The 25,775-nt window shown below is 36.9% G+C and overlaps 1 long non-coding RNA gene across 1 annotated transcript in view; it reads left to right on the forward strand.

Annotated features, from left to right (window-relative positions):
- Positions 1-25,775, forward strand: part of LOC112919925 (uncharacterized) — a 169,638-nt gene that overhangs the window by 81,627 nt on the left and 62,236 nt on the right. Inside the window, exon 3 of the long non-coding RNA XR_003234988.2 lies at positions 5,659-5,754. This is a non-coding gene — a long non-coding RNA (uncharacterized lncRNA). The remainder of the gene's footprint in view (positions 1-5,658; positions 5,755-25,775) is intronic.

The following is a 25,775-nucleotide window of genomic DNA, read 5'->3' on the forward strand; positions in this document are numbered from 1 at the left end:
GAGCACTTGAAATGTAGCTACTTCAAGATAAAGTATGCTGTAAGTGTAAAATATACACAAGATTTCAGACAGCATAAAAAAGAGTAACAACCTTATTAATGTATTTATGATAATTACAGTACATTAAGTTAAATACATGTATTATCAAAACGTCTGTACTGCTTTTATTTTTTAAATTTAGCCTCTAGAGGAAAAAAGAGAGAGAGAGAGACGTAGAGAGGGAAAACATGAAACAGACTCTTAACTATAGAGAACAAATTGATGGTTACCAGAGGGGAAGTGGATGGCAGGGGCAGGTTGGGTTAAATAGGTGATGAGGATTAAGGAGGGTACTTGTGATGAGCACTAGGTGTTGTATGGCACTGCTGAATCACTATATTGTGATTGAAACTAATCACTATATTGAAACTAATATTATACTGTATGTTAATTAACTGGAATTTCAATAAGAACTTAAAAATAAAAAAATGGGAGAAAAACAAATAAATTTAGCCCCTAGAAAGTTGAAAATTACATATGTGACTTACATTATATTTCTCTTAGAAGTGCTACTCTAGGGCATGGAGCTATGGGATATCTGAATTAAATCCAGGGTTAACGCCAAGATTAGGAACTAAACAGGCAATTGAAGCACAAAGCAGGTACAAAGCAACAGGGTCGTGACTAGGGACATCAAGCCAGAATTTGTGGATTTGGAAGGGTGAGCAGTAAGTGGAGCTTAGAGGTATATTTTGGAACGTGCATTGCAATTGCACTTACAGAAAGCCCTTGGCTTTGTGGGTGGAGAGGGAGCTCTTAAAGTCACCAACCAGCTCAGACAGAGCAGTATTATTCTCTAAAAAAGATTATATTTAGTAAAACCACAAAAGTCTAGAGCCTTTAGGGAATGCATTTGTGTGTGTGTGTGTGTGTGTGTGTGTGTGTGTGTGTGTGTGTGTTTGAGTATTCTGGTTATTTTAATGTTTATCCTTTAAATATCAAAGTTAAGACAAAATTTGAAGCATTTCATTTGGAAATATTTCTGAAAATATATTAGGAACCTTTTGCCTTCTTATACATGATATACTGAATGTAATTTTTGTGACATCCAATTTATACAAGGTAATTATCATGGATGCAAATGATAATTTTCTATAATGTATTAATGATCCACGAAATATTGTGGGGTTTGATTTGAGAGTGGCTGTTTGCTCCAACACTAAATGGCCCCAGCTGGGAATGTGGTTCAAGTTATGTCTGTTTCTGTATTTCTCCACACTTCCCCTTGCTACCACCAGCACATTCTTGTACTCTCCGTGTGTCTTCAAATAGCAGTCTTCACCCATTCGTTTGTTGTATCTAATCTATTGTGGATCTGGAAGTTGGAAGTAAAACAAAAAAAGAAAACAGGCTCTTTTGTAGTGTAGAAAAAGCAACTGTAAATATATTCTGAATGAGGACCTACAGATTCTCCCCCCCTATGCACAAGTTATGATGATGGATTTTGTGACATTTTGCTTAATTACAGGCATTTTTGTTATTGTTTAAGTGACCCAAACTGTAATCTAAGCTGGTTTGCCTGAGAACTAAAGTTTCAAATATTTGAGATTTAAATATGATACATTTCACTGTGATACAGAGTCAGAAATAATAGACCTGTTCTGGCCTGCCAAGCAGGATACATCTCTTCCTATCAGGAAGGGGCATAATGCTTTCAGCTTGTTGGTATCCAACACTAAACTATTCCTTCTTTAGCACCAATCGCATATAAATTTAGAACTCAGGTGTCTTCTATGATTCACATGCTATTTCTTAACAGGGTATTCTGTGCAAAGTAATTGAGAGGGCCATGACATAAGAAGTAATGGAAAAATAGCTTTGCCAAATACTTAGTAATGTTATTTATAAACTTATTTAGGCTATATGTATGTTAAGTATATCATGTGAACTACATGAAATACCCATATTAAACATGGATTAAGTTTAAAAGTAAAGGTCAGATTTCTGGTTAGGCCAGTGATCTTTAATGGCTATTTTTTCCATCTTTTCATGTGTTTATCATTAATTGCAGTCTTAGCGAGCATAAAGGCATTTCATCTACACTTTATGGTAACCAAAAATATGGGCTCAACCACTGTAGATTTAGTGAGATGTCTACCAAAAAAGTTCCAGTGTCCTGTTTCCTTTATGCCTGTGACACTTAACTTGTTGGAGCTGCAGATGCTGCAAATTATAATCACTAATTGTTGAATCTGAAAGAGAAGCCATTTTATTATTGCTAGGAGATGGCCACTGATTGTTTAGCCACACAGGGCTGCGATCTCTGCAAGGTGACAGCACATATATAATCGCAGGAGGCAGTGTGGAGTTAAGCGTGTGAGAAACTGGTACGAATCTTGTCTTGGCTGTGTAACCACTGCATCATCCTTCCTTTCTGTGCTAAACTCCTCTCTACTCATCTGTGATGTAGAGATGGTAATAATACCTATATCCTGGTATCCTGTTAGAATAGCTGTTCTGTGATATCTCATTCCAGTGATGGTTTTTAAACAAAGCTGAGGAAAGGAACATGATTTTTTTCTCTATGGTTTTTGCTTCTGAGACAGAACAGCATATGGGTTTATTTGATTTTGGGTGTTAGAGCGATTCAACTAAGGATTGGGTGACCAACTTTACAGAAAGACATGTATAGCCTGTGAGGAAAATCGGTGCCAGGGTACATGAGAAACCCCACAAAGGATTGATAAATAGACTGTTGATTTGGCCAATATGGAGAGCTGCATATTCATGTGCCAATAAAGACACAAAGCGATAGAAGAATATGATGTAAATACAAGAAATCCAGCACTTTTTAAAGGAATGATCAGTAAACTTTCTGCCACTATTCTTAACTTTCCCTAACTAATATTACCATCAAAACTAATGATCTAAAGTTTCCAAAATTGAAAATGAAATATTTCACCACTAATCTAGTGGTATTTATTCTAAATATGTTGTTGGAATTATTCTTTAAATTAAAATGAACATTTCAGCATTGTTGGTTTATTTTTTTTTTAAAGATTTTCATCTACACTTTACTCACAGACACACACAGAGAGAGGCAGAGACACAGACAGAGAGAGAAGCAGGCTCCATGCAGGGAGCCCGACACGGGACTCAATCCCGGGTCTCCAGGATCACACCCCAGGCTGCAGGCAGCGCCAAACCGCTGTGCCACCGGGGCTGCCCAGCATTGTTAGTTTAATATGTTGAATGCCTTCTTCTTGAGTGTTTATTCGTGTTTAATCTTTTTTTTTCGTGTTTAATCTTTACAGCACCTCCTTTTTATCCCCATTTTATAGATGAAGAAATGGATTCACAAAATGACTTACTAAATTGTGTTAGTTTACCTAACTAGTAGGAAGCAGAGGCAATATTTGGACCCAGGCAGGTTGCTCTTAGTTATCAAATAAGAGTGGAATGATTCTGACAGCTACTTTAGCTTAAACAATTAGCAGGGATCAATTTATATGGCAAAGGCTCAGAAGTGATCATTGCATAAATTTCTCTGCTTTACAGAACACATGGACTGATCAGCTTGACTCCTATTCTTCTTAAAATGTCTCTCAACATCATCAAATACCTGCATATAGAAGAATTCAAGTTAATTTTATACTGTTATTGAGATCTGCAGAAATTATATCCAGTGATGTAAACAGCCACAAATTCTATCCAAAGACCCAGGGTACTTCCAGAAGTTTATCTTTTGGACAAGTTTTGTGTAACATCTACACCGGTCATGACAGATCATTTTCTCAAGTTGATGTCTTAGTCTTTTTAGGCTGCTATAATAAACTGCCATAGACTGAGTGGCTTATAAACAATAGAAATTTATTTCTAACATTTCTGGAATCTAAAAGTTTGAGGTCAGACTCTTTCCACTAGCACACTGCCAACTTACTGTATCCTCATAGGGTGGAGAGCAGAGAGGGGAAGTAAGCTCTCAAATGACTTATAAGGGCACTAACTGTTCCTGAGGGGTCCACCCTCATAACCTCATCTAATCCTAATTATCTCCCAAGGCACCACATCCTAAAGCCATCACACTGGGAGTGGAGAAGGATTACAATATGATTTGGGGGGGGGGGGGGAACACAAACATTCAGCCCATAAAATTGAGTATATAATCCATTCCTTAGATCCAAATTCTAACTGTCCCATCAAAAGACCAAATTTTTTGACATTATCAGAGTAAATCACCTATGTGAAAGCATTTTGAAAGAAACCACTATACAGTTAGTTATAACATTAATTTGAACCTCTATTTTTATGACCACACACTCTATAGGTAAAGGTGGCTGTGCTTTAACTTAAGGATTCCAAATCTGCACATAGGTACTCTGAGCCTCCAGATCCATGAATATCTGTTAAGAAATGTTTATACTTTTGTTCAGTGAGGCATACAGTGTGCCATCAGATAGCACAAACTTCAACAGTGGTGTGAAGGCCTGAGATCTCAAGACATCAGGAGTATCCTTGCGTGGTACTCTGTAAATTACAGTAAACTTCTTGAGAGTAAGAACTGGGGTCTTAGGTAACTATGCAACCCCAGCATCAAGCCATGATAGGCACAATAAATGTTTGTAGAATTGAATTCCTTGTGGTGACTCCAAAGCTGTGGTGGTAGCAAGGAAGGAGAAAAACTATGTATTAAACACTGTGTCCCAGCCAGGCCCCTACTGGAGCTTTCATTCTTATATCCTGCACAGAGCTATAGACTAAGGGATTCTGTTGTGGTTCAGGATAGGATGTTTATGTTCCATAAAGGTGTTTAAAGAGCCTATAACCTACTATGTGAATGCTGGTAACTAGAAGGCAGTGGGCTTAGTAAATATTTCTATTGTTCTTTACATGCAACTCTTCAGATCCCCCCGTCACAGACCTTCAGCAACATTGGGCAAAGAAGGATTGAGGCTTATCACGTCCCAAGGAATATCAAGTAGGGATTTCAGGGCTGCATAAGATAAATGTGAATAATAAAATTCCAATCCGTGCTATTATTATTTCTATCAATAATAATACTTTCCATTTCTCCATTTGAATTTATATTAAAGATGTATATGTCCAAATTAATAGAAGTTCTAGTTATTCATGATGTATTACTATGCTCCCTGTGACGTCATTTTGTTTTTATCTGTCTCGTATACTCAGTATTTTATGGTGCTATGAAATCTATACTGGAGACACACTGTGAAGTCTAGATTACTTAAGGTCAAATTCGATTCTTAGTCCTATAAGTGTTTAGAAAATTGAGATGAAAGAGACGGGTACTGAGGGGGGCACTTGAGGGGATGAGCACTGGGTGTTATTCTATATGTTGGCAAATTGAACACCAATAAAAAATAAATTTATAAAAAAAAGAAAGAGGCTGAGATTTTGGATTTGATATCACTCAGCAATACCTTGCAATGAAATCAACTTTCCTTTGTGAAATTCTGAAAGTAAACACTAATATCTGAATCTTACACTGAATCTAATATCAAAGTAATAGACTAGGCTTGAAGCTGGAGAGGAGGGAAAAAAAAGAAACTTCTTTATATACAGACTGTAATTCTCTAGCATTTCAGGGATTTCTGGGAAGACTTATTTAATGTACCTTGTCATGTGCTGACATTTAATAAACACCTCACTCCTTTCCAGGTATTTTTAACAGTGAGCTGCAGAAGAGTAAATCCCTGGCCAGTTAACAGTGTTGAAATGACCGAACAGCCTCTCTCTTGAAAAACAAGGCTAATGGTAAGAATTTCTATTTTAGTATGATCATCTTCATTCGGTCAACTGTATACATGTACACACCTGCAATGTACATTGTTTGCTAGGAGTAAACATATTTTTTTGTCTTGGTGTTGATGCTTCTATGGTATTATGAATATAGTTCCATTTGAATGACACATAGTTCATTGCTCTCTTTCGTTGGTTAATATTTTCATGAAGATTTTTTCCCCCCACACCAGTGCAAAATGTGCCTCCCTGTGCATAGCACACACCCTCAAAGAATGCTAACACTTTAAAAATTTGCTGGCTAATGTATCTGCAGAGAATATCCGCCTCATCTGACAAACACCATCTCAGCTCAGGAAGCCATGTTCAATCCGTCTATCAGATCTGACATTGGTGGTATCCACACAGCCCTTCCCAGCACACACCCTGCCTTTAAAGGCCTTCCCATCCCTGTTATTGGTCTCACAGATGATAGAGTATGACACTCCATAAACAATGAGCTAGGCCTTTTGTAGGCTGCTTTGCTTTTCTTGGCTTCAAACTGCCACTGAATGTCAAATCAATTTGGCTCTCATTAGAACAGCTTTATATGTGCAAATGTATTTGGGTCTCGTTGCCACTTTTTTTTCCCTATTTTTTTCTCCTTTCTATTCCTCCTCTTCTCTTGAAGATGATGTAATTTTTCTCTAATCCATGCCAACACCTGTTTCTTTAAAAGAGAGAGAGAAGAGAAAGAAGAGTGAGAAACTGCTCAGTGTGCTGCTCTTTATCACAATCAGCATGAACACCAAGCTGCCACATTATGGCTCAAGTCTCCCCAGAACAAAGAGAAAAGGCCTTGTTGCCATGATATTGTACATCACGGGGGCCCAGATAAAGTCAGGAATCTATGTAAACCCTGGTTCCTGATGTCTGGAGAGACGGCTGTCGAGATAGAGCAAGGTGTGGAAGCTGGTTTTATTGATAAGTGATGAAGCCAGCAATAAATCTGATGCTGTGCTTAAGGATATCTGAGCCAGAGCACCATGTTTGATGGAAGACTCTTGATTTGGGAGAAATAGAGGACTAAACCTTACAGAAGAGCACACACTTAAAGAGGCATGGGAAGCTGAATGATAAACAGACAGCTGGAGAGAAACAGATAAAAACACAAACTAGAGTCTGACCAGTGTTTTTATGTTGATGTGTATACACTTTTTCATTTATATGGGACACTCTGAAACATGGACTTTGAGGTCTTTGATTCATATAAGTCATTTTGTCACTAGAAAAGAAACACACAAGTATCTGGTAGCATTTTTAAAAAAAGATTTTATTTATTTATCCATGAGAGACACGGAGAGAGGCAGAGACATAGGCAGAGGGAGAAGCAGGCTCCCTGTGGGGAGCCTGATGCAGGATTCAGTCCCAGGATCCCGGGATCACAACCTGAGCCAAAGGCAGACACTCAATCACTGAGTCACCCAGGAGCCCCATCTGATTGCATTTTAAAGAAATGTGTGCAGCTTGATCTTTGACTTCAGTGCTACAAATTCTTTTCAATTTATTGATGCAAGAGAAATATGAAGTAGGGTGAGTTGAATCTAAAGTCATAAACTAGCTTATTACTATAATTCTTAATAGTGTATGGAACTCTGAGACATTCAGGTGCTTGAGAGTTCACAAATGTATATGTGTTTACATGCATACTCATTCACTTATTGAGCTCCTATTATATGCACCATTTCTGCGTGCTTGGGATACATCCTTGTAGAAAATTTAAAATAATCCCCATCTTTATGGAGCTTATGTTCTAGGGGGGGTATACAGACAAGAGCCTAGGAAATATTGAAATATAAAGCCTGTTAGAAAGTGATAAATGTTACACAAAAAAGCTGAGTAGGGTAAAGAAGATTGAGAACTCTTGCTCACGTTTGGTTATAATTTTTAATAGGAGAATCAGGGTAGATATCTTTGAGAGGGTGACTTTTGAACAAAAACATGAAGGATGTAAGGGAGAGATCTATCTGTAAATCTGGGGAAGAAGACACTAGACCAAGGGAACAGACAGTGCAAAGGCTTTGATGGGCATGCAAGACTAGAACACATGGACAGGGTGGCCGAGAGAAAACAGGAAGGTCTATCAGAGAGAGAATGGAGGTGGGCCCAGGTAATGTATTACCTATGGAAAGGCCGAAGATTTTGTACTTTGAGCAAAATGGTGATGTATTAGAAGATTTTGACTAGAGAACTTATATGGTTCAGATGTCACCCATTTGTATCTACAACAGCACGTTTGCTCAGATTGTAACCAGTTTGGAGTTCGCAGAATTTCTCAGGAAGCCCAATATACGAAGAAGAATTAGTTAGAGCAAGACATCTTAAGCATTTTGTAGACTTTTAGAAGGGACTGCTAATAAGAATGAAAATTGAAACTGTAACAGAAGAACTCTTTTAGGGTGTCAAAACCAAAATCTGGTGGGTAAATTACCAGGGAAGTAATTGGGGAAATTAGAAGTAATGACTTATATATGATTATAGAAGTAGGAGCACAGGATTTGTGTATTCAAGGAATTTAAAGTAAAAGTAATCTTCCTGTGTGGCAGACATTGCAATTAGACAGACTAGGTTTATACCCCCGCTATGTTATAATCTATTTGTGTGGTGTTAGGCTAGTTAATTAGTATCTTGAACATTTGTTTCCTCATTGTAAAATGGGAATAAGATTAACAGCTTTCTGTACAATTGTTTTGAGAGTTAAATCATATGTCCTATGTGTGCTTGGCATAAAATATATGTTCAACACATTGTACTTTTCCTCCTCTGTATCTTCCATGGAATTCATACTCAACAAATATTTTCTAATTATTTGAGAGATGTTAGTGACTGATTTGAGACAGGGTAGAGAAGCACAATGAAATGGAAGATGTCTGATTAAATCTGGCTCCTACATTTGCCCAGGTAGGTGATGCATAAAGATTCGTTCATCTATACATTTCTAGGCATCCCAAACCCTAAAGGTAATGATGCAAATCAGATGTACTAGAGAAACACAGCAGAGAGGGGTTTCTTTTGGTGGCTGTCTGGCCACTTCATAGATTCAACCCAGGAAATATTTGTTAAATATGGGTATGTGGGCACTGAGATAGAATAAAGCATTGTCCTTGCCCTTTAGAAGCTTATGGTCTGAGGGAGCGGTTCCCAGTTAGATGGGATTATCTGAATCTTTCTACTTAATGTAGAGTTTCAACTCATTAAGTTTTTGTATTCTGAATAAGAATGTTATGTATTCCTTTTAGAATTATTCTTTGAGGTGTCTGGGTGGTACAGTAGGTTAAACTACCCCCTTGCCTCTTGGTTTTGGCCCAGGTCCCCATATCAGGGTGGTGAGATGGAGCCCCGCCTTGGCTTCTTGAGCTCAGTGTAGAGTCTGCTTGAGATTCTCTCTTCCTGTGCCCCTCCCACGTATGCACTCTCTCTCTTTCTCTGAAATAAATAAATCTTAAAAAAAAAAAGACCTATTTCTTCTGTGTGCTAGTTTAACAAGAAGTCACCATTATGTAAATGAGCAGATATGGAAGGATGGGGAGAAACACTGCTGTTGTTATATCAATTCACAATTGCAAAATTAGCATTCTTCGGAAGATTTTTTTTTTTTTTAAGTGTAAGGTAGCTATATTCAAAGGTCGTGTTTGGATGGTGGGGCAAGAGTTAAGAAACTTATTCTGTCACCAACAGTAAAGAACAAAATACTTAAATTCATGAATTTTGTGGCAGATAAAAACCACAATCCTCCTAGAATTGCTCTAGTACAACTGAAGAGGAAAAATGAAATAAAACTTTTAAGCCCAAAGATTCTTAAAAATAGTCTTTAAAAGATAGAAAAAAAGAACAGAAAAATTCCTTTAAATTCCTGGGTCCCATAAATGAGATTTTAGTAGTGGCAAGTAAAACATATTGATTGGCACCAAAGTATAAGATCTTTGTCACCATCTGTTTCCTGATTGTGTCAGCAAGTATTTTTTCCCCACGAGAGTGTGAGAATACACCATAGCCTAAAAGTATCAAAGTGTCAATTATGCACCACATTTAAAAGTTGGAAGCCCAGTTCATGAAAGTCAGTGACAAAAGTCCTGATTCCTGTTTCTTCCTAAAGTGAAATCCTTGCACTTCATTCATTTTGCAACCTACAAAAAGACCGATGGCTCCAGGGCTCAGAGGCATGGGGAACTGTGGCAAAGAGAGGGGAGGGGAAGTCATCTTAAATGAATATTTATTGAAATCCTCCCCCATGCAAGTCACTTTGCTAAGATATGAAGTTATTATGAATGCTGTATGCAAATAATTTTTAACAAGTGTGGAGTGATAGGGAGGGATAAAGAAATGAAAGCAAAGGATACAGAAGGAAAGAAGTAGGAAGAGAAGAAGAATGGGTAAACAGGCAAATATTTGGGAGTCTGGGCTAGAAAAATGAAAACAGGAGACACTGATGGAACTAGCTGAAAAATTAGACCACATATAATGGGAGTTGGAAAGGATGGGAATCTTCAGAAAGATTAAAAATCCAGCGTTTTCAGGCTGAGATAAAGATTATCCCTACCTGTCTTCTCTTTTATCTAGTAATTTTCCTGTTGTTGTTTTTTTAAATTTGATTTCTGATATCCTTTTTTGGTTTGTTTCTATTATGATCACTGCTATTGGTAATCACAGCTAGTGATTTAAGTGTGCTGATTTTCTTTGAATTTCTGCACATATTACTTGGGGTTTGGGTGGAGAGAAGAACTTCCTTCCTATGTCTGCTCTGATTATTTTTTCACTTATAGCCAATAGTTGGTGGGATTATCAGTTTCTACATATTCTCTTAACCAAGAGTGTTGCAGTAATGTGTTGAGGCCATTTCTACATGACTGGAGGAAAGACTCATGCTCAGGTCAGGCGGTCACATATACCATCTGTCTGCTCAAGAGTTTTGTTCTTTTGTGGTAAATCCTGAGAAGTTGGTTCTCTGGGTTAGCACAAATCTTTATTTTGTAGATAGGAGACTGGGACTCACATAGGCCACTCAATGCTGTTAAAAGAATAACTTAAGCATATAAAAATTTTTAAGAGTTTATATAAGTAAACATTGATTTGCAGGAGGCAGTGCCAAACCAGAAGTGGCTAGGAGCACTCAGCCAATAGCAGCTAGAGGAAAGACTTATGTAGAAAAGGTATGGAGGCAAAGAAAGAAAATTATATGATTGAGTATAGCTTAAAGTTTAGTTGGCTGTGATTGGTTGTTCTTAGTTTTAAATTTTATATCCTTGAGACTTTTACATGGTTAGATTTTGGTTTGCTTGCATAGGCTGTAATAGCATTATAGCCACCTCAGTCTAATGGCTATCTTTTAGTTCCTAACAGCAAAACACAAGGATTTGTGTTCTAACCAAGAGGTGTGGAAACATAGAGAAAGTGGCCTGGCCGAAACAATCAAAACTTGTGACAAACAGAACAAAGGCATGCCACTCTGTTTCCTTGTTCTCACCTAGGCTGACTTGTGGTGTGGGAGGAACACTTTACCTTGTGCAAGGACCAGCCCTGTGTTGCAATCAGCCATGCCCTCAACTAAAGTCTGGGGCTTTAGATGTACCAGTAGAAAAACATCCAAATTCTCTGTTCAGGTTTGATTAAAAAGAGTATTAGAGCCTGCCACATGGATATCTTAGCATACTCTCAAATCATCTATAGCCATAATTTAAGTTATGGTTGTTTAGGCAAGTCTGGGAACCGTAGGTTACTTGAAGCATTGTGAGTTTGATTTGTGTTTGAACATGCTGATCATATGAGAAAAGGAGAAAGTGAAGAGCCCTTTGTCAGAGAAAGAGCACATAAAGTACCAGAACCACCAAAAAACATGATCATGTATTCATTCATTTACTCAACAAAACTTAAAATGAGTGCCTACTATTTGCAGGATACCATAAAATGCACTGATATATTAAATAGGTTTCTTGAAAACTTACATTTCACTAAGGGAGACAAAAAATAAGTACAGAAATTAATAAAAGCAACATTGTATTATCATAAAACCGTGAAAGAAGAAAAACAGTTTAGATAGAGTGAGCAGTAGGGACATTGGTGTAAGGAGGTAAAGGTAAATGTACCTGAACTGATAACAAACTGAGACAAAAAAAAGTTAAAATATGCTATGTTTTCCAAATAATTTCGATGGCATGCTATTGCTTTCTCAGTGAACTACTGAAACAGAGGTTTAACAGAATTGATGATCTGACAATATCCAACTTTTCTTCTTTATCTTTCCCTACTTATCCTTATCACATGGTATTGTTCTTGGAACAAATGGAACTACTCAGTGATTCTCATATGCACCCTGTGTTTTCCTGATTCGGTGTCTTCACTCATCTTTTCTTTTGCCTAACAGACACTTTCAGGATTTTTGCATGCCCTAATCCTGTTGCACTTCAAAATCCAGCTCCAATGTCACCTCCTTCAGTCAGTCCTTCAATCCTGGTCTCTAAACTCTTTCTTTCTATCTCATATATTTATAACTTTCTTACTAATCCTGTTTTATATATTCTGATACAATTTTTAAATTTGCAGCTCTTATTTCTCTTTTTAATCTAAGGATTCCATAAGTGTGATGTCTTATATGATAACATTAAATTGCTTGTTGTCTCCTAGGCATTCGGTAAATATTCTTTTGAATAAAAATAAATCTAGTCCTACTGGCAGAGAGCCTGGAAGATTGAAATTACAGAGATTTTATATCTGAGTCACAGACATAGTATTATATTGGGTTTTCCCCAAAACAAATCCTCTGACAAGGATTGAGTACAAGAATATTTTTTTGTTTTTGTTTTTGTTTTGTTTTGTTTTTTGAAGATTATGTTAGGAAGCATTGTGAAACGAGAGAAGGAAGAAAAGGAAGTCAATAAAGAGTATTATATTGATGACTGGGTTTCTACTGTGGGTTCACTTTTGCTAGGGAACTCTGAAACTACAATAGATTCAATATTCATACAATGAATTAGTATTCATTTCAATAAATGAAATATGATTCAGAATATTTCCCCTGAAGGGAGAGGGTGAGGAACCACCCTTCATTGGTTAAATATTGCTCACAGGATGTTTAGCATTAAGTTTACCCTAATTTTGTTCATTTGGCATCCTTCCATTTCCATGATTGTTGTGCTCATTTTTTAACATCTGTGCTGGGAAGGTGCTACCTGAAAACTTAGGAGTCTGTTTTACTCTAAGTGGTGGGGCTCTAAGCATGATCCCAAAGTTGTGCAAAAACTTTGTGTTCTCTGGTTTTACTTTTTGCTTTATATTTCCAAAACAATTCTCTAAATAGGTTATATAGCCTGCCATAAGTAACAGAGCCTGTTAAACTAAAGATTGTGGCTGAAGGTAATTAAGTAAACTTCCTCAACTGACACAGAATTCCTTAAGAAAATGGGTTTGAGATAGGACTTATATGAATGTGGACGTAGTACTTGAAGAAGAGGGGAAAGATAGTACTGATATGCTGGGCCTCCATGACAGAGTGGGAGTCCCAGCCCAAAGCCCAGGAGCAAAGTATTCTATAGGTGTTAGAGCTCTCCCCTATTGAACTAAGTGTCTATAAAATAAGTTATATTTAAATCCTGTTTTTGTTCCTTGAAAGGAAGCATTTGAACCTTGAATAGGATGCTTGGATGAGATGCTTTAGGAAGAGAGAGTGTCCATCACATAATACCTAAGATATCCTACAGAGACCCTGGGGCCATTGCAAAGGATGTTGCACATACTGTTATGCTTGATCCAGTCTTCCTAAAGGATGAGTGCTTCAAGGCCTCTGAAGGGATGATGGGAAACATTGACCATACCAAGGCTATTATGGTGCTGATTATATTTCAATAAGAAAGTCTCCAGCTGTGAATGGCAAAAAGAGAAATTGCTGTAGAAGGCAAAGGAAACTGACTCTAGTTTTAAGATATATTGATCATGCCTTGAATCAAAGGAGTTCTGCTTAACAAAGAATTGTGGAAGTTCTAGCTGCCTGCAAAGAAGGCATGGCCCCTGAGATGGTTAACTTTTGATTGATGAAGATTATAAAAGACTGGGAAAAGGCTTCCAAAGAATGAGATTTTTCGTAAAGCTCACCCAGAGTCAGGCACGCATCTATGAATGTAGCATCAGAAGGCAGTCACAGATGATATATACCCCTGTGCCCCCTGCTGGATCCCAAATTACAAAGGAAGAAAAATTGATAGCTCAGAAACATGATAGTGTTGTCAAAAATACATGAAGTCAGCTGCATGAATTGTGAAACAAGTCATTGTTGTATTTGTTCTTTGGCTGTGTACAAATATGATCATTGTTTCCATCAAGATAGGAAATAAAAACACAGAGAAGCTATGAAATCTTGATGAAATTGGACTCTTTACTAGTTATATTAATGACCTTGAGTTAAGAGTAAAAATTGTGACCTGCGTGTCTCCTAAGTTTTGCCACCCTCAAAGTTGATACTTTGTGCCTGTATATTTTTTTAAATGTATTTTATTTATTTGAGAGAGAGAGAGAGAGAGAGAAAGAGAGGGAGAGAGAGAGAGAGTGAGAATAGGAGTCGGGGCAAAGGGAGAATCTCAAGCAGACTCTGTGCTGAGCTTAGAGCTTGATGTAGGGCTCAATTCCAAGACCCTGAGATCATGACCTGATCTGAAATCAAGAGTTGGATGCTCAACCATTTGAACTACCCAGGTACACCACTTTGTGCCTGTGTCTTAACCCTTAGCTTTTTACTTTCTCATTCACTCGTAGCTATAATTCAAGAGAAGATATTTTAGGGGGGTCTAGTTTTTTTTTTTTTGCCTATTTGTCACATTGACTGAGTGGCATTTGCTATAAAATACTGATTTACTTCATGCTTACTCTTCATATTTATGGCCAATCCACGTGTGCTGCTGCCCTCCTCTTAGAGGAGTGCATAACTCAGAGGATAAATCTGATTTTTCAAAGCTTTATCCACAGACCAGCTCTACTTTCCATGGCTCCTTTCTATTCTAAATTTTTCAATATGAAAAGGAGATGAAAGATTTCCTATACCCTAAATCTTCTGTAAATTTTATTTTTCAAGTGATCATACTGTAAAACTGATTTTTTTTTTTTTTGGTGTAAAGTTCAATGAATTTTAACACATGGATAGATTTATTTAACAATCATTATGACCAGGATAAAGAACAGTTCTAACACCCCCAAAAGGTCCCTGTGCTATCTCTTTATAGTAACCCCCTCCCTTGGCAGCCACTAATCTGTCCTCTATGACTATAGCTTTATCATTTTGAAAATGGTCATATAAGTGGAATAATATAGTATGTTATATTTTGAGATTGATGATCTGGATAGAATAGATAATAAAATGCAATGAAAGGTACATTCTAGATTGTGTCACACAGAAAAGTTCAATTACGGCAATATTATTGTTGGACTAGGGTTGGTCAGAGTATGCTTCATGGAAAAGGTTAAGTGTAGAGGTTGGGTCTCAGAGAAGAACAGAATTTGTAGTAATGGCAAAAATGGGGTATAGCATTTCAGGGAGCAGAGAATGATAATAAAGAATAGTTAAGGAAGTAAGGAGACCAGTGTAATTAGAAAGGAAGAATCCAGGCATCATTTGTAGGCTCTTAAAATGGAGAGCAACATAAACAAAGAAGTGGTATTTGAAGATTGATTAGGCAGAAATGTATGAGATATGCTAGCTGGCATATAATATTTGGAAGATGATGGTTGAAGCCCCAAGAGCTCTGTGAAGGAGAGAAAGCAGAGGCAGTTAGCATAGGGTCAAAGACAAACTTGAGTGATAGTGGGGGCTGGGAGAGAGGAACCTCTAGAAGACTTAAGAAACAGAGAAGAGCAATTGCACAAGTTGGATGAGAAACAGTTCTTAAAAGGGAGGCAGGTAATCAAAACATTAATTTTCATGCAGAATTTGAAACAGTATTAAATAGAAAAAAATCATTGGTGAGGTTGGAGAAATTTGGTTATAGTGAAATTAAGTGGAAAAGGGCCAGATTGCAATGCAGTTGAGTGGTTACATTGAAGATAAAAATGAAGAAATCAGGGCAGACTTTATGAATTGGCCCCATATTTAGAAGGAATGGCAGGATCAAGTGAAGGGTTTACAAGTTGAATGGTAAGCATAAACATTGAAGGCAGAGAGGAGAAGTAGTAAGAACAACAGAGCCAAGGTCCACCATGTTGTTGCAAATGGCAAGATCTCATTCCTTTTTTATGGATGAGCAAATATTCCACTATGTATATATCTCCCATCTTCTTTGATGATCTCTATTGATGGATACCTGGGTTGTTTCTGTATATTGGCTATTGTAAATAATGCTACAATCAATACAGGAGTGCATATACCTTTCTACATTAGTGTTTTCATTTTCTTTGGGTAAATATCCAATAATGGAGTTAACTGGATTACATGGTAATTATAGTTTTAATTTTTTGAGGAACCTCCAAACTGATTCCAACAGTGGCTATACCTATTTGTATTTCCACCAGCTCAAATGCAGGAAGGTTTTTTTTTTTCTCCACATCCTCAACAATACTTTTTATTTCTTGTCTTTTTGATTCTAGTCATTCCAATAGATGTAAGGTGATATCTCATTGTACTTTGGATTTGCATTTCCCTGATGATTAGTGATGTTGAACATCTTTTCATGTGTCTGTTGGCTGTTTGTATATATATTTTTGAAAAATGTCTATTCAGGTTGTCTACCCATTTTTTAAATTGGATTATTTGTTTTTTTGGTGTTGAGTTGTGTAAGTTCTTTCTATATTTCAGATATTAAACTCTTATTGGGTATAATGCTAAGTGAAATAATTCAGACAGAGAAAGACAATATCTGATTTCACTCATATGTGGAATTTAAAAAACAAAACAAACAGAAAAAAAGAGACAAACAAATGAAAAAAAAAAAAAACCCATACTCTTAAATACAGAGAACAAACTGGTGGTTGCCAGAGGTTGGGATGGGAGATGGGTGAAATAGGCAAAGGGAATTAAGAGTATACTTATCAGGATGAATCCTGAGTAATGTATAGAATAGCTGAATTATTATATTGTACACCTGAAACTAATATAACACTGTCTGTTAATTATACTTGAAAAAAACTAAAAAACAACAACAAAAAACCCCAACAGAGCTGAGAAATTTCCCTCAGGATCCAGAGTTTATGAGGAGTTAGCTACTTTAGTCAAATTACCTTTGTAATTATTTTATCTGATTAGGCTCATGGGTCCAGTGGACTTCCAATAGTCTCCATCTGCTTCTCTCATCACCACTAAAGGCTGTTCTATTATTTTTTAAAGCTGCTCTATTATTTTTTAAAGCTGTTCTATTATAATTGTTGTCTGTTACTTAAAGTTTTTTAGTTGTCACAGAATTTGCTCTCACCTATCACAAACTGATCAACTTAAAAAGAAGACTCTGCAAATTCTGAGAAAATAAATAAATACTGAAGTAAACTGATAGCAACTATTCACCAATATCATTGCTATAATTTACAAAAAATTTCATAAAGATTTTTATTTCACCTACTGGTAATATTTAGAGTGATAAAAACTACTACTACAGTGTACTGCATGTGAAGATTTCCTAAACCTCATTATTAAAGACACCACAATTCTCTCCTGGAACTCAACCATGTCAATCACACAGTAGTATCCCAAAGCATTTGCCTCCAATTTTCTTGAATCGAAAAAAATCTCTCATAGTTGTTAGTATCTAGCAAGCTGAAATCTTAAACAAGGCTTTGCTTGCAACCAAAATTGATTTCTGTAATTCTCTCTAGCATGGCTTTTCTGACAAGGCTATTTCTAGATTACCCAGTGTTTGGGCTTAACTCATATTTCTTATGCAACTTTAATTCTTGCCTCTAACCTGCAACCTGGTCCCTCTGCCAATCACGGCTGGAAACATCCTCCCATGTTATGGACCTTTTCATCAATGGAGCTCTACCAATCACTGCTATCGACCTCCTACTCCTCATAAAATAAAAACAGAGATTTCGAGGGCTTCTTGACATTTTGCTCTGGTTCCCTAAAGACCCATCCAGGACACCTCCATGGATCTGCTTTACTCTGTAAGGATGATATATTTCACAAAAACCTTACTATAACTCAAAGTAATCTTTAAAATAAACCTTGCGGGACAGGCTAGAGCATATTGATTACCTCTTCTCTACACTCGTGTCCTGGATAGAAGCCAACCAGACTCCTGTGAATTCTGGAAACTTATAACTTTCTATAAAGAAGGATGGCGGTATGGTATTGCTAATACATAGGCCCCAACCAGAATTTAATCCTTGAGACTCTCCTGATGTCATTCTTTCTTAGGCTAAAAACTATGTAAATTCAGTTCTTAATATTTGAAATGGGCAGCGGTTTCTCAAAAATCCTATAAATCTTTATTGTATTCTATCTGGAACTCACATCCCTTTTATGTTAGCATGTTTTCCTAAATTTATCAAACAATCAAGCCTGAATTTCCCAGTGAAATTAAAATATTTGAATTAAATATTACCTTCTTCCAGTAGGTTCTCTAGTAAGAGGTAACATGTAAGTCATTACCATAGTAGTACATATTAGGCTCTCAGATTTTCTTTTGCCATATCCAGAGTGATCTTAAGTGTGTAAGAACATTGAGTTTGAGGAAACAACACCCAGGCAAAGGGGAAATAAGGTTCATTTAGCAAAAGGAGGAAAGTAGGAGTCAACAGTTTGGTAAAATCTGCTTTGGATTACTTGTCCTAAACTGGTGGTGATTCTGTGCTGAAATGTCATTGACCCCTTGGCTGACAAAGCCATTGCAGTGCTCTGTGGCATGTCCCAGCGAGAAATGGAAAAGAAAGTGATACTTTGCTGTGTGAAGGCAGAACAGACTTTCACAAATCATTGGCATTGTTTGCCTCATGGAAGGGAAAAAATGATAAGAATTCCAAAGTTCATCAAATTAGAATAAATTATTCTATAATTTACTATTATTGTGAGAGAGCCTATGTTTATTACACAGCAACTCCCTTGCTTATTACTTTGTAAAAAGTGAAATAACTTCAGAGATAGCATCCAATATTTCAGAAAATGAAGAAAACTGTCTTTATAAAAGGTCTACTTAAACTAGGTCACCAGTTTTTTGGAATCAAAGAGGTCAGTAGAGAATAATGTCAAGAGAAAAACTGTATAATCTATACTGGAATCTGAAGGAACTGTTATGCAAGGAATAGCTACAGGGCTTTAATGTTCAAATTGAACTGAAGAATAAAGAATCATGCATGGATGCCAAGAGAAAGGTCAAGTGAGGCAGGAGAAAATGAAGGATTTACCAAAAGGCCAAGAGCATGCTTAAGAACTAAGAGAGAGTAGACATTTAAAAAATAAATTAAACCAGAGGTCAGTGGAGAATAAAGCTGTAGTGGTGTGGTAAGAAATTTGTTGTAGTAGTATTGGTGAGATATACCATGAGAAAGTGGAAATATTGGGAACGTTGGATTCAAGGCTGCTAAGCAAAGGACCCCAGAAAGATGGTAACAAGTAAAACCATCTGCTGGTATGAAATTGTAAATGACAAAGAGGAAAAGGAGAGAGAGCTAAATAATTTATTGTTGTTGCATAGGAAATCTCAAATGAATTCATTTATCCAAAAGTCATTAGCCAAAAATGGAAGAAAGGTTACATGACTCAGGATTGACATAGAGATAGACACAAATCAATTACAATGGGATCAAGAAACTAAAGGCAGAGGGATTGAAGTCAGGTGAGAAAGTAGGTGACCAAAAGAAAAAAAAAACAGCCTCCCCACCAAAACCCCTTGGTTTCAATTAGGCTTAAAACAAGAAAGACTAAAAAGAATGGGTCTTCTGCTAGAAACAAATGGAATAAAGATAGCAGGAAAAGTAGAACCACTTAACCCCAAAATTGTTTTTTCTCTGCCAAGAAGGGCTAGACCTAGAACAACTAAGAAAAATTTGTGAAAATGTTTAGGAAATACTCAGATGCTCTCCAGATCTACCTAACATGCTTAAGAAGAAATATATTTTTGCAGATGTGATTCTATGTTATAATCACAATGATTACTAGTAGCTATTTTCTTATTTTGACATGACTATTTAAAATTACATATATTTTTTTACAATGCCTGTCAGTGATTTTTAAACTTTTGATCCTGATCAGTAAGAAATAATTTTATGTTGCATCCCACTATATATACATACATAATTAACAAAAGCAAAATTTTCATAAGTATCTGTCTTTAGTTCTTGAGTTGTTTGGTTCTATGCTGTGCTATTCTATCCTATTCTGTTCCTTCTCTCAACAATGAGCTATGACCTACTCAATTGATGTTATGGCTCAGCAATTGGGTGGCACTCCACAGTTTGAAAACCACTATTCTAAATGATGAACAGGATATTGGCAAAATGGATTCAGGCTTGTTATTTGTTCATTACTGAGATATATTTTGTCACATTCTTCTTCTTACTGAAAATATTTGTTAGTTTTTCCTTAGGTAAAATGGTAGTTTCATGAGATTCAGTATCATATGGCTTGATTACAAATGTCTGAGCTAACCCCTCAACTTCCAACAAAGTACTTACCTGTTTTAGGGTTAATAATATGAAGCTAAACAATGTTTCCAGTGATAAATTTTGAACCAAATTTTTGCAAACTACTTTTAGAATATTAGAGGGAGGGGCACCTGGGTGGCTCAGTGGGTGAGTGTCTGCCTTTGGCTCAGGTCATGATCCCGGGTCCTGGGATTGAGTCCTGCATCAGGATCCCCACAGGGAGCCTGCTTCTCTCTCTGCCTATGTCTCTGCCTCTCTTTCTGTGTGTCTCTCATGAATAAATAAATAAACTATTTAAGAAAAAAATGAATCTTAGAGTGAAATATTTACATTTAGAATCATATATAAATGTATCAGAAAAAAATACAGGAAACAGTTATAGAATATGCTTGTGAACTGAACAGCCATTATCATGGTTCAATTTTTTTATCATAAATTTGATTTTTAAAATAAGCTTTCCACAAAAATACCTATATGAGCCCAATTATCTATACCCATTCCCTCTTCAAAAGAAATATTTTCAATATAATAAATTATAAATATGCATAAATCATTTTTCTAAATAATTAAAGAATGTATCCTGTTTGACTAATGTACTAAACCTAGTTCTAACTTCAATTCAAATCTTTGAATTATTTGTCTTTCATAAATTCCCAGAGCTCTCATAACTAGCCTAAGTTTGCTACACCAATTTATACCTCTTAGACATATAGTTTGACATTGCCATAATGCTGGGCAGTTGTTTTCCATTGGTTTAGTGTAAGACTTTACATTTTCTTTCTCCTTAGCCTCATATTTTGTTTTGAGTCAGGACTTAGGCCTCAGAATCTTATCTAGAATTGGCTTGAGGACAGCAATAGGAACCAAAATTATCTTCTGTGACCTCTATGTTGCTACTCTTCTGTTCAAAATATTTATTTTGTATATCATTTAAGCTCAAATTTCTGAATCTTTTTCTCCAACCTTCTCTCTTAGTAGTTTTCTTACATGGATCTTCTTATCCAACCAGGTTTTTTGATCTTAAGTACACTTTGCATTTGCCTGCTTATATGTCCTTGATCATAAGGTCTTTACCAGATACAACCTTATTATGTATCCAAATCTTTACTATCCAAATCTTTACCATACTACAGTCAAACCCCACCTCTTAAAACAAAACAAAACAAAACAAAACAAACAAACAAAACAATTTTTTTCTTTGAAAATGTTCAAGATGGTTGCTTACATCTCTTAAGTATCTATCATCCTTACAACTTAACTGCCAGTTAAGAGCAATATAAAGTCGTAGAGTGTTTGTTTCTCTTATCTTTTTATTTTTATTTTTTTAACAATAAATTTATTTTTTATTGGTGTTCAATTTGCCAACATACAAATAACACCCAGTGCTCATCCCGTCAAGTGCCCCCCTCAGTGCCTGTCACCCAGGCACCCCCACCCCCCGCCCACGTCCCCCTCCACCACCCCTAGTTCATTTCCCAGAGTTAGGAGTCTTCATGTTCTGTCTCCCTTTCTGATATTTCCCACACATTTCTTCTCCCTTCCCTTCTATTCCCTTTCACTATTATTTATATTCCCCAAATGAATGAGACCATATAATGTTTGTCCTACTCCGACTGACTTACTTCACTCAGCATAATACCCTCCAGTTCCATCCATGTTGAAGCAGATGGTGGGTATTTGTCGTTTCTAATGGCTGAGGAATATTCCATTGTATACATAGACCACATCTTCTTTATCCATCATCTTTCGATGGACACCGAGGCTCCTTCCACAGTTTGGCTATTGTGGACATTGCTGCTATAAACATCGGGGTGCGGGTGTCCTGGCGTTTCATTGCATCTGAATCTTTGGGGTAAATCCCCAACAGTGCAATTGCTGGGTCGTAGGGCAGGTCTATTTTTAACTCTTTGAGGAACCTCCACACAGTTTTCCAGAGTGGCTGCACCAGTTCACATTCCTACCAACAGTGCAGGAGGGTTCCCCTTTCTCCACATCCTCTCCAACATTTGTTGTTTCCTGCCTTGCTAATTTTCCCCATTCTCACTGGTGTGAGGTGGTATCTCATTGTGGTTTTGATTTGTATTTCCCTGATGGCAAGTGATGCGGAGCATTTCCTCATGTGCTTGTTGGTCATGTCTATGTCTTCCTCTGTGAGATTTCTGTTCATGTCTTTTGCCCATGTCATGATTGGATTGTTTGTTTCTTTGGTGTTGAGTTTAATAAGTTCTTTATAGATCTTGGAAACTAGCCCTTTATCTGATATGTCATTTGCAAATATCTTCTCCCATTCTGTAGGTTGTCTTTTAGTTTTGTTGACTGTATCCTTTGCTGTGCAAAAACTTCTTATCTGGATGAAGTCCCAATAGTTCATTTTTGCTTTTGTTTCTTTTGCCTTCGTGGATGTATCTTGCAAGAAGTTACTGTGGCCGAGTTCAAAAAGGGTGTTGCCTGTGTTCTCCTCTAGGATTTTGATGGAATCTTATCTCACATTTAGATCTTTCATCCATTTTGAGTTTATCTTTGTGTCCGGTGCAAGAGAGTGGTCTAGTTTCATTCTTCTGCATGTGGAAGTCCAATTTTCCCAGCACCATTTATTGAATATCTTTGATGTTTGTCTAAATCATTAGTTCCATTGACATCATTTATTCTTTGCTACAAATATTTCTTTTTTAAAAGATTTTATTCATTTATTTATTTATGAGAGATACACAGAGAGAGAGAGAGAGAGCGAGAGAGAGAGGCAGAGACACAGGCAGAGAGAGAAGCAGGCTCAATACAGGGGCCCCAACATGGGACTCAGTCCCGGGTTTTCCAGGATCAGGCCCTGGGCTGAAGGCGTTGCTAAACCGCTGAGCCACCTGGGCTGCCTGCTACAGATATTTCTAAGAAATGTATTGCATGCCTGCTATGTATCAATCATTGTGCTAGGAATTCGCTTACATTAATTATCTACATATATTTCAAAATTTGAACGAATATGATAGTCTAGGACTTGTTCGTATTTCTCTTAGAAGTCTGTCAGTGAATAGTAATATTCATTAAAATTTCATCTGTTTTTCAGTATTTCCCAGGTTCCATGCATTTGGGTGGGCTTATGTGACTAATTCTCACTAATATTATATAAGCAGAAATAATGTGTCATTTTGGTTGGAGGCAGGAGACAGTAATATGTAAATTAAATTACTGTGACTTTGAGATGACAGAGTTTTAAGTTGGAAGCAGCATGGTTCTGAGTCTCCAATTGGAGAGACAGGCACAGAATAGCCATGCAACCTGTATCAGATTGTGACATGAATGAGAAATACACCTTCATTGTGTTAAGCCACTGTGATTTGCAATTTTATTTGCAACTGAAAGCCTAGCCTATCTGACCCTGACTATGACAGAGTAATAGTTTTTTATATGTTGATGATCAGGTCACTAAAAATGTTTGAATGAGGTTAACTTTGACTCGACTGTAGGATCCTTGAGAGTAGAGATGTTCTGTTCATCTATATCCTTTTTTGTTGTCCAGACCACTGCTAGGTACATAGCAGGCTCTAAGTAAATATTTGTTGGATGGATAAATAAACAAACTCAGGATAGTTATAAGGATAAATCATTAGGACAGAGCCAGAGGAAATAACTAGTGATAAAATTCAGAAGTGTCTAGTATATATTTGCAGAATGAGAAACAGAATTTAGCAAAGAGAAGGAAGTTAAGGATTAGCAAATGAAAATTGCTATTGAACTATCAGAATTTCTGAACTTTGAACTCCCTTGCTAGTACCCAGTGATGACTATTGTCTGTGATTTATTGAGGACAACAGATAGGTGTGGGCTAATAAGAAAATTCTGTCAGTCTTTTAAACACATTGATCTTTACGCTTTAAGCTACCTCTCAGGCTTCTCTTTTGGAGGATGACGGGAGTTTTAGCTTCTCAGTTCCAGTTCTTTGGGAGTGTCCTGGTAGGCCAATTCTTCCTGACTCAAAGGCTGTCTTCTCCAGAGAGTTGGTAGAATCATAATAAACAAAAGGCAAGACGAGAAGCATTCTCCCTACTGGAAAAGTCGGAATTCTTCTTCAAATTATTATTGCCTTCCATTCTCTGTCATGTGTCCTGGACTAGTTCCTTCCATTTGTTCTATGGCAAACCAGCATTCTGTATTCTTGATGAAGTATGAGATTTGTGGCTTATAGATATTTAACTATAGCATCGGACTAGGGGGAAATGTGAATACATTAATTACGTGGTTTTCTTTTTAGGACGTAAAATGCAGGGGATATCTACTTACATATAGATAGATATCTCCTGTCATTTTACCTGAGTACTCTTTACCTTGAAATTATCAAAAGGAATAAATTCATGATAGTACGCTGAGATACAAACCAGGCAGATATATGCCTAGTATATAGATCATCCTCCCTACAAAAGTCAATAAAGGAAAAACAATCCTTGAGTAAATATTTTCTACAAGAAGAAACTCTTACTGAATGATATGCTCTTTACATAAGTATGAATAATTAGACTCAAAAATATAACAGTTAAGAAAGTAACTCCTGCCTCAAAACAATTTCATCCTCTGCTTTTTTGCAGTCAGCTTTTTTTTTTAAATTATAAAGTGTCATCTCTTTAAATCTTTTCCGTGATCCCAGAGAGGTAGAGAGGAAGGCTTTATCATTTGCAGATGGGAGATGAGGAAACTTCGACCCAAAAGCATGATACTGCTTGCTCAAGGCCATCCAGCTGCTCTATGGTTAGGCAGGCTGACTCCTAGTCTGGAGCTGTTTCTACTCCATCACACTTTAATTTATGAAGATCATTACTGTAAGGCCAGCCATACATACGACAGCTCAGTGTGGGGGAAGAGGACGAACCAGCAGACTTTGCCAATGCAGTTCACTGATGGCCAGAGATACGCTAATCTCTCATTCAGAGCTGCACACTCTTGAGACACTCTTGAGACACAAAGCACAGTTCACATCGTTTTGATGTTTTTGGGCAAGGCCTTCCCAGACAATCAGGTATAGCACCCTCCTTTGCATAGTTGATGGCCTTTCCTGAAGGCTATCAAACATATCTGCTGAGCTGCACTAAATGAAATGGCTGTCACTGAGCCATCTGGTGCATTTGAGCTTTTCTTTCCCCCTCTAAGATGCAAGTTTTCAGTTTGCACAGCACTTCAAATTCTTAATACACTTGACTAAGTCATTAATATTTCACTTTCATTACCATGTATTAATAACACAAGAATTTAGAATGATCTTGTTCATCTAACTCCTAGAAAACAAATAATTACATTCGTGCATATTGATTGTCAGATAACTAAAGATGTTTAGCCCGGAGCTACGAGAAATCCACCAGCAGGCCCAGTTTTGGTTCCTAGCCATGTTTAAAGTATATCAAGCTGATATCTCTGAAACTCTAGAAACAGCAGGAGAGAAGTTCTGAGAGTTACAAGGGGGA

Source organism: Vulpes vulpes, chromosome 15, assembly GCF_048418805.1.
Source record: "Vulpes vulpes isolate BD-2025 chromosome 15, VulVul3, whole genome shotgun sequence".
Classification (NCBI taxonomy): Eukaryota; Metazoa; Chordata; class Mammalia; order Carnivora; family Canidae; genus Vulpes; species Vulpes vulpes.